The sequence below is a fragment of the Bactrocera oleae genome, chromosome 3 (genome assembly GCF_042242935.1).
Source record: "Bactrocera oleae isolate idBacOlea1 chromosome 3, idBacOlea1, whole genome shotgun sequence".
Taxonomy (NCBI): Eukaryota; Metazoa; Arthropoda; class Insecta; order Diptera; family Tephritidae; genus Bactrocera; species Bactrocera oleae.
Window position 1 is genome coordinate 67,448,680 of NC_091537.1, and position 13,670 is coordinate 67,462,349.

The window sequence follows — 13,670 nt, forward strand, 5'->3', positions numbered from 1 at the left end:
TTACTGGATTACAAGGAGGATACACAAAGTTTTGCTGTTTTCTTTGTGAATGGGACAGTCGCGCAAGATTACATTACAAACAAAAATCTTGGCCTCTGAGAAAAAGTTTAACTCCTGGGCTTAAAAATGTATCTCAGAAACCTTTAGTCCCAAGTGAGAAAATTTTTCTGCCACCACTTCACATAAAGTTGGGACTTATGAAAAACTTTGTGAAAGCGATGAATAAAGATGGTGCAGGTTTTCAATATTTAAAAACCAAATTTCCTCGAATCAGTGACGCAAAATTGAAGGAAGGGATTTTTGTAGGTCCGCAGATACGTGAGCTAATGAAAGATGAAGCTTTTGAATCGAAGTTGAGCAAAACAGAAAAAAGAGCTTGGGTGGCGTTTGTGAAAGTGTGTCATAATTTTCTTGGGAATACCAAAGTTGACAACTACCGACAAATCATTCGGGAGCTTCTTTCTATTAATAACTCTTTAGGATGCAATATGTCACTCAAGATTCATTTTTTGGACTCACATTTGGATTTCTTTCCTGAAAATCTTGGAGCCGTATCAGATGAGCATGGTGAAAGGTTTCATCAAGATATAATGCAGATAGAAAAACGCTACAATGGGAAATGGTCAGCAGCAATGCTTGCTGATTTCTGTTGGTCACTTCCCCGAGAAACTCCAATGGAAACAATGAAAAGGAAAAAAACTACAAAATAACATCATCTTATCATCATAAAATCATACTTTAAGATTTTTCACTGTAAAACTTGGACCGTAATATTTTTTAATTTTCTTATAATAATAATTGATACCTTAATAATTCTGTTTTTTAATTAAATAAATAATTTGTGGAAAATCTACGTGTGGTACTTATTTTTATGTCGAATTCCGTGTTTAGAGCACAAAATATAAAGAATTCATGCATGAAAACCAGAAGGAGAAAACAAATTTTTTTTTTTGCAGACCAGTGTAATCCGCCGGCTTTCTGGATTGCTAACTCCAAGCGGTTTCTTACTATGCTTTCGTACACTTTGCCAATCGTGTCAAGCATGCACAGAGGTCGATATGATGAAGCTTCCTCCGGAGGCTGATTTGGTTTAGGTAGTAGAACCAATCGCTGAACTTTCCATGGGTCGGGGAATATTCTTCTTTTAAGTAAGCATTGTACATTTTTACGAACACATTTGGTTTTAAGCTTATGGCTTCCTTTAAGCTCTATTTGGTATGCCGTCTATACCAGGCGCCTTGCTGATTTTAATTTTTCCCGCTATGGCCAATACTTCTTCACTAACTAGTAGCGGTGGCTCTACAACTTCGGTTCGTGGTTTACCATAGGTAATCGGATGATGTTTAGGGAATAATGTTTCCACGATATTCTTCATAAAAGATGCGCTTTTGGGTTGTTGTGTCTTATTCTTAAATTTTGACATGCATATTTTGTACGCCGTACCCCAAGGGTCGACGTTTGCTTCCTCACAGATCTTTTCAAAACTGTTCCTTTGGCTGCGGGCAATGGCCGACTTTAGAAGCTTCTTTTGTCTTTTAAAAGTTTCCCTGAGAACGTTTGAATTTCCCCCGCCTTGATCACGCTGTAGACGGCGTCTAGCTGCAGTACAGAGCTTTCTGAGCGTTGCTATTACTTCATTCCACCAATAGACGGGCTTTCGTTTGTTGTGGTGTACTGTTCTGCGCATAGTTGCGTCGCATGCTGTGACCAGTTCTTTCCGCACTGCAGACACCAAGTCGGTGGCGTCCTCGCCTGGTGTATTTGCAGAGCTCCAGACTATCTCAAAAAGGTCGACATCAAACTCCTTTTGTTTCCACCTTCGTTTTTGGCAGGTGCCATTGCTGCGGGGTTTCGTCTCTCCGGAAAACGAAACATCAGCAAAAATAGCCATGTGGTCACTATTTGTGAATATATCCGACACCGTCCACTTAATGTGCCTGCTTAGAGCATCGTTTGCAAACATGAGATCGATTATGGAGCCTTTGTTTCCTTTTTGAAAGGTATTTTTCATTCCGCTGTTCATTATTGTAAGGTTCGTTTGACTTAGGAATTCCAGTAGCAAACGACCACGATGGTTTGTGTGCCTGCTACCCCAAGCAGTTGACCACGCATTGAAGTCGCCTGCGATTATGACTGGCGATTTGACTCTGGTTTCTAGAGCAAGCTCCAGGGGGAAGTCTTCGAAGTCTTTGATTGAGACGCTGGGAGGAGCATAGCAGCTAACAAAGTATATGCCACGTATATTTGCCCATGTGTAACAGTTATGATCTTTGGAACAAGATATAAAAGGTTGACCTTTACAAGACCATATTGCAGCCTTGTCGGATATGTCTGTGGCCCATGTGCTTTCCGAACGCTGGGAGTATTGCTCGCTAAGTAAGGCGACATCAATGTTATTTTCAAATACTGTCTGTTCGAGCAGATCTTGTGCTGAAGCGCAATCGTTTAAGTTTAGCTGTAATATCCTCATTTCCCTAACGCCTTTAACATTTCCAGGTACTTGGGGCAAGTCGTACTCAAAACTGTGTGTGCTCCTTTGCAAAACATGCAACTAGGATCATTGGTGCATGACTTCGCTACATGTCCACCGGCTCCACAACGTGTACATAGGGACGATCTGTCTATTGGGTTGCAGTTGCATTTGCGTGCCATGTGCCCTAGGTGAAAGCACCTATAGCGGGGGATAGGGGAGTATTCCCGGAGGCGGCAGACGGACCACCCAACTTTAATTTTGCCTACTTTAAGCGCAGTCTTGGCATCCTGCGCGCGCAGGCATATGATAGCTATTTGGGTTCCGCTTCGGGCATATCTCTTCGGGTGTAGTTACCTCATCCAAATCCTTGCACATAATCGTGACGTTGTGAGTTTTGGGCTGTATCAGGGCCATTTCCCCGACCACTCCCTCTGAAGCGCTTTGGAATGAGTCTGCTCTCTTTTCTGCTTTACTTTTTAATTCTAAAAGCAGGTCTCCTTTCAAGGTTTTCCTAATGTATGTGACACTTGAACCCAATTCTTCTAATCCGCTGTCACTTTTTATTTTGCGGAGAATTTCAGCGTATGATACACCATCCTTTTTAGTAAGTATGATGGCGTCTGGCCTCGATCTGATTTTCTTTTCGATCGGTCTTCTCTTCTTAACGACGTCCACCCATGTTTCGCCTCCGCCAGGTATAATCGTGGTTTCTCTAGGAATTAATTCCGCAGCCTCGTTGCTAGTGGGCTGCGCCGCTTTCGTTGTATTTTTCGGCTTTTTTGTGGGTGGTAAAAAGCCTAAAGCCTCACGCATTCTTTTCTGGGTATTTACATCTTTACCCATAGGGGATACCTGAGATGCTTTCCCTACCATAATTCTTTTGGGTAGGTTCCCACCTTTCTCAGCCTTCGCATGTAGTGTTACTATGCTGCTAACTAGGTCGCGCATTGCCTGGTTTATATGCCTTTGGCCCGCCATAATGCTCTCCAGTTCTTTTATTTTATTACCCAACTGGTTAAAAATTCGGGTAGCTCCACTACTTGGTAGTTCCTCAGAGAGTGTGCCACCTCTAATTGTATGGATGGCATTTTCGCATTCTTTTGTTGATCCATTAGGAGGAGTTCTAATAATTTTTGAATTCCTTCTAAATGGATTCTCTGGAGTGTTCCCACTACTGTTCTCAGAGGCCATACCTCACTGAGAAAAATAGTTGGAAACTCTTGGCAGTATGTACGTTCAGTCAGTGCCACTAAAAACCGTGCGTATATTTTTTGTGGTTGGCAATGTCAAAACCAGAGGGAATACGAAAGAGGAGAAACAAACAGGAGAACAGCTGAGCGATCAAAAGAAAACGGTAGAACAAATCATTAGCGGCCTTTACACGGTCATTTTTGTATGCAAGCATGTGCGGCGTGATGAGAAGAATGAGCGTGTAAACATAATAAATTCATGTTTGCCATACATGTGCGATGGTTTTTAAAAATTTTTTGAAACATGATGTTGTTATGAACATGTTTTATGGTGTAAACGCTTGCATCATGCACGCAGTATATTTTTTCAGTCGTAAGCAAACATTGAAGCGTAATGACGTCTTGGATAAATAATTTAATATTCATGAACCTGATTCATGTACCTGATTTTATGTATATATCTTTTCGAGTTACAATTGTTATGAAAGGTAGATTGCTTTAGAACTGTATATATTATATGGGTGAATATAGAGTTCCTGGGGAACCGAACACCCAAAAATGATCGGTAACGCACCTATATTGCAAGCTCAGAGGTTGGGGGAAAAGCAATAAATATATAATAATCTTTTGTTTCGAAAATATGCTTGAAAGTTTTCATTAATATTCTCCATTACAAATACATGTTCACAAACAGCCTTTCATTTACATCTCTGTGTCAAAAAAAAGACAGATTCGATCAGGTGATCACGGCTGTTTCACACACATAGGAAAACAGCTGATTCTTTGGCTACTTGTAGGCTTATGCAATAGAACAAATCAAGAACACGTTTTGTTTGGATTGCTGTTCAGGGGTATAACAAATTTTTCAGCAAAAATTGCAACTATATGCTGGTAAGTGCAAATGGATTTTTATTTAAAAATACAAGTTGTACTTATCTTTCTTTATATATTTTGTGTCCGTTTGGATAGATTCGGTTTCTGAAATTCACCGGGAAGCAACTGAACTTATTTGGTGTGGAAAAATAGGGATTCAAAGAAATACCCCAGGGTCGCACCTAAAACACTACCACTTCACTTGAATATCGCAAATTCACCCGTGTATGTATATTTCTGTATATGCAAAGAGCCATGACGATCAAATTGATTATGTCTTTATTGTGACTCTCTGACAGCAATAAAATAACAAAAGCCTTTCTGCTGTTGTTGCAAGGGCGCAGATTCCTTTCCATTAATTATCGACCAATTTCGTGGCAATTTCATACCTTGCCAACACAAATAACAATAAGACCAGAACCTGCAACTACAAAAACAACACTAGAACCTAAAATACCTACAACAACACCAACACCATCAGTGGCATCAAAGTGAGTGAAAACTTCTCAGTTTCACGCTGCGTTGCGGTCGGCTTGTGTGAAGTTCGGTTAATTTTTTGCTTTTTTGTTGCCCTCTCTTTCGATTATCCTACTCAATTTCAATCATTATTACCTCCACTTGCCACACGCTACTGATGCGTGCTATCATAATGACTTGGACGCCTGACAATTTAAGCCAAGAACATCTATATTATGTGTCGCCTTATGGCTTTTCAGTTGCCTTCACAAATTTTTTCTCTATTTTTCGCTTTATTTCACTATGCACTTTTGTTTTAGCAAGTGTGGGGGTGTGTGTGTGTATGTGCGTGTCCTTTGCTCGTGTGCATGCGTGTATGTGTAGCGCTCTTTGTGTCAATTTCGGTTATTAATTAATTGCGGTTTGGGTTTTATAGCCTGCCAAGGGGAAGTAAATTTATGGCATACACAAGAAAACATACATATATATAAATATATATATACATATAGTATTTATGGTTGGATGTAGATATGTACTTATATAAGTAAATATATACATACACAAAAACACATTTCTGTTAACCGCATAGTGGCTATGTGGTAAACCATACTACCTAAATCTAAGAGTGGTACACTCATTGGCAATTAATTAGAAACATATAATAAGCGATATTATGTATACATTTGATTTTACTTACATCACAAATAACTCCGACCATTTCCATATAATTTAATTCGGAATAAACTTATTTTCTTTGAAATAAAGTTTTAATGTTTTTACAATGACAGTTGAAATTCTTAGTTTAATGCCAGGCACCTTAGGCTAGGTCAGGTCAGATGGCTGATCCGTCAAGATTGTGGATACTGCTATGTACAGTCTTTTGCGAAGCCAGATACTCCTGTAGTCTTATATTAACCTTTGACATAGCACCTGCTTAGATATTATTTTATATTATATTTATTTTCGTTTCCGCTCTTTCATCTGGATGTTTGAAAGCGTGAGTGCCGAGTTATTTTAGGTTTGGTCTTACAAATGCGGGACATTTGAGACGCTTGGTATGAGCGCAGTCATCCAGTATGGAACCGCAGAAAGCCAACGGAGCTCTTACCCGTTTCCATTGTGTAGTTAGTGAGACTGAACCTAGCAAGCTCATCAGCATTGAGCTCAACCAACTCTACATAGACCATTTTTATAATCTTTTATTGATCAATTGACTCAGAATTCGGAGATTGATTCGTTATTCTAAATTTGTCACCTAGAGAAACTATTGTATATAATTTGGAATTGTTCGAAAAAATTATTTTCAATATTGATATATTTTATAGAATAAGCTGAAAACTGCCTCCGGCGATCGTAAAATCTTTAGGCTTCGTCAACAAGCAGACGCATCCACTTGTTACGAATAATGATAAAGCACTTTTAGAACCAGAAAAGCCGAACATAGATATGGACATAGACATAGACAAAATGGTATTACCACTTCTCGATTCAGTTCCTTTTGGGGTGTTATTTGTTAATATAAATTATTCGAAAGATCTTTGATTTGTAGTGTGCTTCTAATATTTTGACCGATTGTGTACAAGTGACTACGCCTGACTAGCATTTATATGCATATAATATATATAGTATGTGTTTCTGTGTCATTGCTTGCGCTACAATCGGTGTGGTCACTCTTCATTGTTTGGCTGAATGACTTTATTTGTCTATTTTCTCATTTTCTCACTTTTTATCAGTATACTAGCTGTTTTGCTCACTGCGTTACTATTTTTTCTTCTATATATATTTATATTTATTTAATTCAATTCGTTCGCTTTGTTGTTGTGCATCTCTAGTGTGTGCATTGAAGTGCTAATTTCAGTGGTATAAATAAGTGAAAATTAATTATAACATTAAGCATTGTCAGTGAAATCTTCCTAATGACGTCAAATTGCTGTAAAGATACGGAGATGCCAAGCAGTAAGTTTAGTAAATCATTCGATGAAGAACTTGGGTGGTGAACTCGGTAAGTACATGTGTCAAATGACTGGCTTTGGAGTAAGAATTCACCAAAGCAACGAACTGTTTAATGTTACTGAGATATTCTGGTTAAATCATTAAGCTAACTATGTACAAGTAGGCGAAAGGTGATTTTGTTTAATGTGATCGATTGCTGCGGCAAAAATTGCAATAGGTACCTATCTATAAGCCTAATTTGGTTCAGTCGAACTAATCTTTGAGTTTAACATGAATTAAATTTTTATGATTTTCCGAAATCTGTAAGATAAGTGTAATATTTCAGATTGAATGGATTAGTTCTTTTATAATATTGTCTAAAAGATTCCATATTAAGCTATTCTTAGTTGCTTTAAAATCGTATACAACAAAAGTTCATGTACCAGATAGTTACTAAAAGCTGCTTTAAAACACAATATGTTTTGTCAAGATAAATCCATTAATTGAAGGTTTTATTTGGTATATGTACTCGTATTTATAATTATCCTATTTAGGTCAAATATATACCGTTTGCTTCTGGAAAATCTCTATCGATGTGTGTGACCTGGAGGTGTTCTAATAGAATTTTGCTCTCCTATTGACCAAAGCTGGCCGCTTCGGGCAATTTATTCATTCAGATGGTCGAATTGTTGATGGTACAGATCTGAATTAAGAGTCTGGCCATAGCTCAACAGCTCATAGTAAATGATTCCCTACCTAGTCTACCAAACACGTAGCAGAAACTTCCTATATGGCATGCTGAAAATATGACTCCATTGCAATTAAGTAGATTCTCATTTAGATTGATTTTTTAAGTTCAAGATCATAAATACGGTACCACATTTTGTATGTAATCAAAGGCAAATAATCGTGGCACATTTGGCTCCACATTTGAGTTTCCTACGTATGAATTTACTATAACTTACTAATAAGATAGCGCAAGACCGGCTCTTTCTATGTTTCCATCTTAAATATTGTTGGACCAAACAAACGTTTTGTGGGAAACTTAAGCAGTGCTAATGTTGACTTACGATTCAAGATGATTAGAGACACATAAAAAAGTTGTATTTCGTTGCCAATATTCGCCTTTAAAATAGCTGTAATTGCAAATATTTCCAAATCTCCAAATAATGAGATTAATTTTATTTCTCTTGGTTGCGTTAGCCCTTGGTATATCTCATAGTTCCTGCTTTACCTGAACTTTTCAAACCACATTTGTTCTTACTGTGCTATTATTATTATTACTATATTAAATATTTCAATGTTGCATCAATTATTCAAGGTACCCCTCATGGTCGAAATCAGACCATAGTTTTTCAACCAAACCATAGCTTCTCAGTGCCTATAGTTGACTTTATACCGAAAATGTTATAATAAAAGAAAAGTAATATGTAAGGTATTTTAATAAAAGTAAGAAAAAACCTTATCCTGATAATAAAGAATGCAGTGTAGTACTAAAATTTTACGAAAAACGGTTCAGTCCTTATATATAGGAGTTTTTGAACTTCCGCTTCATGTTAAAACGTATATTGAGAAAATTATGCAAATTTCTTTAGATATACCATACAAAAGTTTTTATCGAAAATGGGTAAAATAGGCCCATGACTTACTCCAGCTTCTATACACTTGCAATAATGACTTTCTTTATTATACTCTAGCAATATGTTGTTGTAGAGTATATTAAGTTCGACACAATGTTTGTTATACCCAAAGACGAAACGTCGGAAACCTTGTAAAGTATTTTTCGCAGCCGCTGATATGGATTTATAGCGTATATCTGCCATACGAACTAAAGCATAATACTCTTATAGCTTCGGTACAACTGAAGTTAACGACTTTTGTTGTTTTAGTTTGGGGAATCGATATAGCTGACAAGGTCGCCAAAAGTGTAATCCGCTTGGTTATCGAACTAGTTCAGGAAATACGCGAGTCGCTAAAAGCAATACACAGGGTGAGATGGAATGCCTTAGGGGTATGAAGGATCGATAAGATCATAGCATAATGATGACACATGTAGAAAGTGTAGGGAAGTAAGTAAAAGTGAGACGCTTGAGTCCTTCTCTACTTCTGTCTGGCCTAACCTAGAACTCAACTTAAATATGTAAGAACTTCGCAGTTCAAGAGACTGGATGAAGTAGCAATCAATTGGATATCAAGTATATATTAAACTTCGCAAAAAGCGTTGACGTCCTCCACGACGTAAACTTAAAATTAACCTCCAACTGGAATTACAAAGGTAAGTCTATGTATGCCGTGACAGGCAGCAGCTACTTAACCTTGTACAAAGTTTGAATTAAGCTTAATTTTTTTAGACAAAAGTCCTGTTTGATGTTCTTTAAAACATAATTGCTTGATCACAAAAGGTTAATCTTCCAATTTATTTTCTTTTAAGAAAGCGTATTAAGATATGTCACACGTGTTATAAATTCATTTTTTATATAGCAAAGGGGGACACTTTTTGAAGCAAGCGCTGATTTCGTCCAACCCACCCTTTTGATTTTTTTTTGTCAAAAGTCTTTCGCTTACCTTATTACCACTGGAATACGCGCATTCTCCTACAATCGCAAACACATAAACACGCATATAAATTACATACGCTATTCACTCACATCTTCACTATTTTTCACACGTTTTGTTTTTGTATTTGCGGTTTCTACTCGCGCTACACGTTTAGTGCTCAGCTTTTTCTATCACTGTTAGCTTTTCTGTAATTTAAATTCTTCTAGCTTTACTTTTGCCTAACTATGCTTATGAAAATGTGTGTGTGTGTTTGCTCCAAGTATATTGTAGCCGGAAACTCTCGGCCAACGAAAGTGTGTTTGTGAGTTATACTAGCTAAAAAACAAGAAAAACCGTGTACAAAAACAAATTGCGCGAGTACACAACAGTTTGCATGTAAACAAATGATTTAGTATGCGTACGCTCTGAAATCCTTAAAATTGTTCAATAAACTGTCTTACACCGAACGGCCGAAGAGCTACCACTAGCGGAACCATCACATCTCTACATATGCACAAGCATACTTGCAGGCGCAGGTTTGTTGGGAGGGATAAGAGCGCATTGCACTCGCATGTTCGAATGAGTGCGGTGGTGTTTTCCGCTATAATGGAATGCTAGCAACGGTCGCAAGTCTCTAAAATGTTGTCGAGCCTGAATTTGTGCGCAGAAAAGTGGACTATTTTTGAATTTAGTCAGAGAGCACAATATTTGCGAGACAGGACGATGAGTGTTCAAGTTGAAAGTTACTCAAAATGTTTAGAAGACTCAAAATCCAATTGCTTAAACTTGAAGTGTAGTCATCTTCGCAGTACTTTTTGTTTTTAAAATACATTTAGAGTTTTTTTGAAGGATTTCTAAAAAAACTTCTCTGGCTACTAAAGAAATAATTAAATTATCTTCCGCGATTATAGGCAACCAAATTCAAAATTTTGATTTGTGAACAGCATAACAACTTGAAATATTTACCTAAATTTCATCCGACTGCACTTTCAGACAAAGCCCTATTTAAGTACCAACCACATCCGACGCTGCTTAATTTCGGTGATCAGACGAAAAGTTCGATAAGGTGGAGTCGCTAAGTATAGGTCGAAATTCTATCGAGCTATAACTTAAAATTAGTGAATTTGTAAATAACCTGATTTTTTCCACCCCACTTGCCCAATGTTTCAGAAGTTGTAGCGTTGGGAGCAGTGGCAGATATCCCTTCTCAGCCGAAAGACACATGTTCTGCATTCCGCCGAATCCACTTTATCAATTGTCTGAAAGTGAGATTTTAATGATAGGTGCCCTGTGATGACCCCTACAATGTTACTAAGTTCCTTTTTCTCTAGCAGTAGAAACTTTTTTTTCTGCCCACTAACAACACTACCCCAAAGTTCCTTTTTATCATCGGATCTTTTCGTTATATAGTCATATGAGCCGGTACGTAGATGATTTTTACCGAGTTTCCTAGTGAGGGTCTAATTTTATACTTCCTGCATACCCTAACACAGTGATACTTAGTATAGGCGCTACAATTAATATTAATTGCCGCTTGGCTGTCCACTGGAAGATTTATGGACTTACTGGTTAGAGCAGAAGCTCGTTTGACACCTATTCAGCTTGGTTTTTCATACTCTTTCGTCATCATAATTCCGAGATATTTGACAGAGCTCGAGATTGCACCTCTTGAATTGCGAAATTTTTGTCCTTCTTGTAAAAAGAAATATTTCTGTTTTTTCTTCGTTCAGTAGGTGAAGATGTCAAGGGCCCTCGCTATGAAGGAAAGCGATGTCGTCTGCTACGCGGGAGTTTTTCCTATCTAGTAGAAGTACTAATTCATTGCTCAATGGAACCGAAAACGAGTGGGTTCAGATGCCTTCTTGCGGGGTGATCTATGACTCCTCTATTGCTTAGAATATAATAGATTTAATCAGGCAAGCATGTTTGAAGTAATGTAAAAAAAGCGATGACCGTTGTTATATGCACCTTCCACGTCGATGAATGTTGCTGGGGGGAAATTTCGTTTTTTCAAGGAACTTTTGATTGTCCCCACTGTCTTATGTAGGGCGGTATCAACTGATTTTCTTTTGACGTACGCGTGGTGCCTGAAATCTAAACGGTTGGGTGGCATTTGTCGTTTGATGAGATGGGATTCACACTATTGATTAGGAAGAATGTTAAACTGATCTATCTATAAAATTTAGTAGTTTTACTTTTCCGGTTTCAATATAAAGACAATTTGCCTTCTGCCACCTACTTGGTGTGTACGCTAAACAGATACAGGCATTATATATACCAGCAAAGCGGAGACACATCATACATGCATCATAACCTTTTAGCATTCCAAAAATACTCGTATATTAAATTGTCTAACGGAAGACTTTGTGTTATTATATATTGTATATTTCTGTCAGTATAACCCAAATTATGTAATGATGACTGCGAATTTTGACCTTAATATTTTTCGATATATAGCCTTCAGAAAACGATAATTTTCAAAACTGATTCAATAATATTATGAAAATCATGGTAGATTTATTCAGTGTCTAAACTCAACCGAGGCAGGTAGGTTATTGTACCAGCCTTCTTTAGGCTGTCATATTAGGTATGCCTCTTAATATCGGTCTAGCCTTATGCTAAAGTTGTATATAACTTAAATTAAATTTAGAAAACAAATCTGCTTTAGAAACGTTGCAATAAAATGGGATGTTTTGAAGAGCTCTTGTTGAGTGGCTTAGTAAATATACATAATGATAAATTCTTACCAACTTCAAGCTCCACTTACACCAAAAAATCACTCAATTGTTTGACTTAGTAGCTAGTCACTCCACTGGATAACTTCTTTTCACTTTTCTTTTACTTTCAAAACAAACACACTCACTTATATACCGCTGAGCTTTCGGAAGCTTTTGCGTAATTGTAAAAGCTTTCAAGATATCATGTGCACGTACACGAAATGTCAACCGACTAACCGACTGGCCGATTAATGTGCCGACAAACCCACACTCCCCGATTCTTACCGCATTCGCTGCCACGCTTTGTTGTGTTGCAAAGCCAACGAATTTCCAATTTTTGTTTTCAGCTTTTCTTTTTTTCACATATTCGCCAATTCTCTTTTGCTAGCGCAACGCTGTGTGAGTGACGGGTATTTGTTGTTTTCTGCGTTTCTATTGCTAGCAAAAGGTATGCGCTGCATTGCTGAGTTGCGACATTCGTGAAGAGTAATAGTCTCGTGCGTTGCGTAGAAATAAGTTACGGGCCGCCGCAGTAGCAGCTTGTAACGCGGACTACTGTGTAGAATAATGGCCAAACGGCGTTGGGCTAAAGGTGTGGATACTTGAAAAAAAATAATAAGAAAATAATTGCAAGAGAAATTAAGTAATTTCTGCACGGTACGGTGTCTATTAGTAAATTTACTAATATTCTGTTGAAGTTTTTTTTGTTTCTATGCAAGCGTTCGTTCGTTTTTTTTTTGTAAGAAAAGAGCGGTGCTTGAAGTACAACATTTTGTGGACAAGTTCGTGCAAAAAGCGCTTTGCAAGTACTGCGTTTTGCGAAAAAATTGACTACATTGAAAAAGTAAGCAAATATTTTTTATTGTAAATAGTAGTATTGTTGTTGGATAATGCAAATTTTAAGCAAACATACTTTTTGGCCATGGCATGTGTTCAAAAGTTTAATCAGAATTTTTTATATAATCAAGTAATAAAGTAGGCAAAACAAAAACAATGCCAGCAGCGGCAAAGACAAGAAATGTGGCAACAACAACAAACTATTTCAAAAGCAAAACAACAATAAAGCGCTCAAGCAATACGAGTCACCAAAAATACTTTTTTGGGTGTGTGAAAAGGATATTAACGAGGCGCACCAGCACAATTTCAAGCGCTACACACACATACATACATACAAACATATATATGTATATATCTATAACTGTGTGCGTGTGCTCGGTTGTAACACAACTACAATGACACCAACGTCAAGTGCACGGGTGTGTTTTACACCCAGTTTCGTAGCGGTCGCCGGGACGTATGAGTGACAAAACTGAATTCCTGCTTTATTCCCACAACCAATGTGTGCCAGTAACAAATTTATATATGTGGGAAAGTGCTTGCGCGTGTTTGTGAAAATGTCCAGGTGGAGTTAATGGTCAGCACCTAAAGTGTGTAAAACTGTTGTTTTTGTTGTTGTTGTTGTATATCTCTCGTGCATAGTTAGCTGGGCGG

General features: G+C 37.6%; 1 protein-coding gene and 1 long non-coding RNA gene across 9 annotated transcripts in view; one reads left to right on the plus strand and one right to left on the minus strand.

Moving 5' to 3' along the window:
* LOC138856276 (uncharacterized) overlaps window positions 1-13,670 on the minus strand; it is a 534,605-nt gene that overhangs the window by 158,384 nt on the left and 362,551 nt on the right. The window lies entirely within an intron of this gene.
* The window catches only part of Nckx30C (solute carrier family 24 member Nckx30C), a 287,587-nt gene continuing 286,598 nt past the window's right edge, over window positions 12,682-13,670 (plus strand). For 5 of the 8 annotated variants that reach the window (XM_036371000.2, XM_036370999.2, XM_036371006.2 and 2 more), the window contains exon 1: window positions 12,682-13,023. The gene's annotated coding sequence lies outside the window, so the exon portion shown is untranslated. The remainder of the gene's footprint in view (window positions 13,024-13,670) is intronic. The other 3 variants (XM_036371007.2, XM_036371003.2, XM_036371010.2) reach the window with 1 other exon arrangement.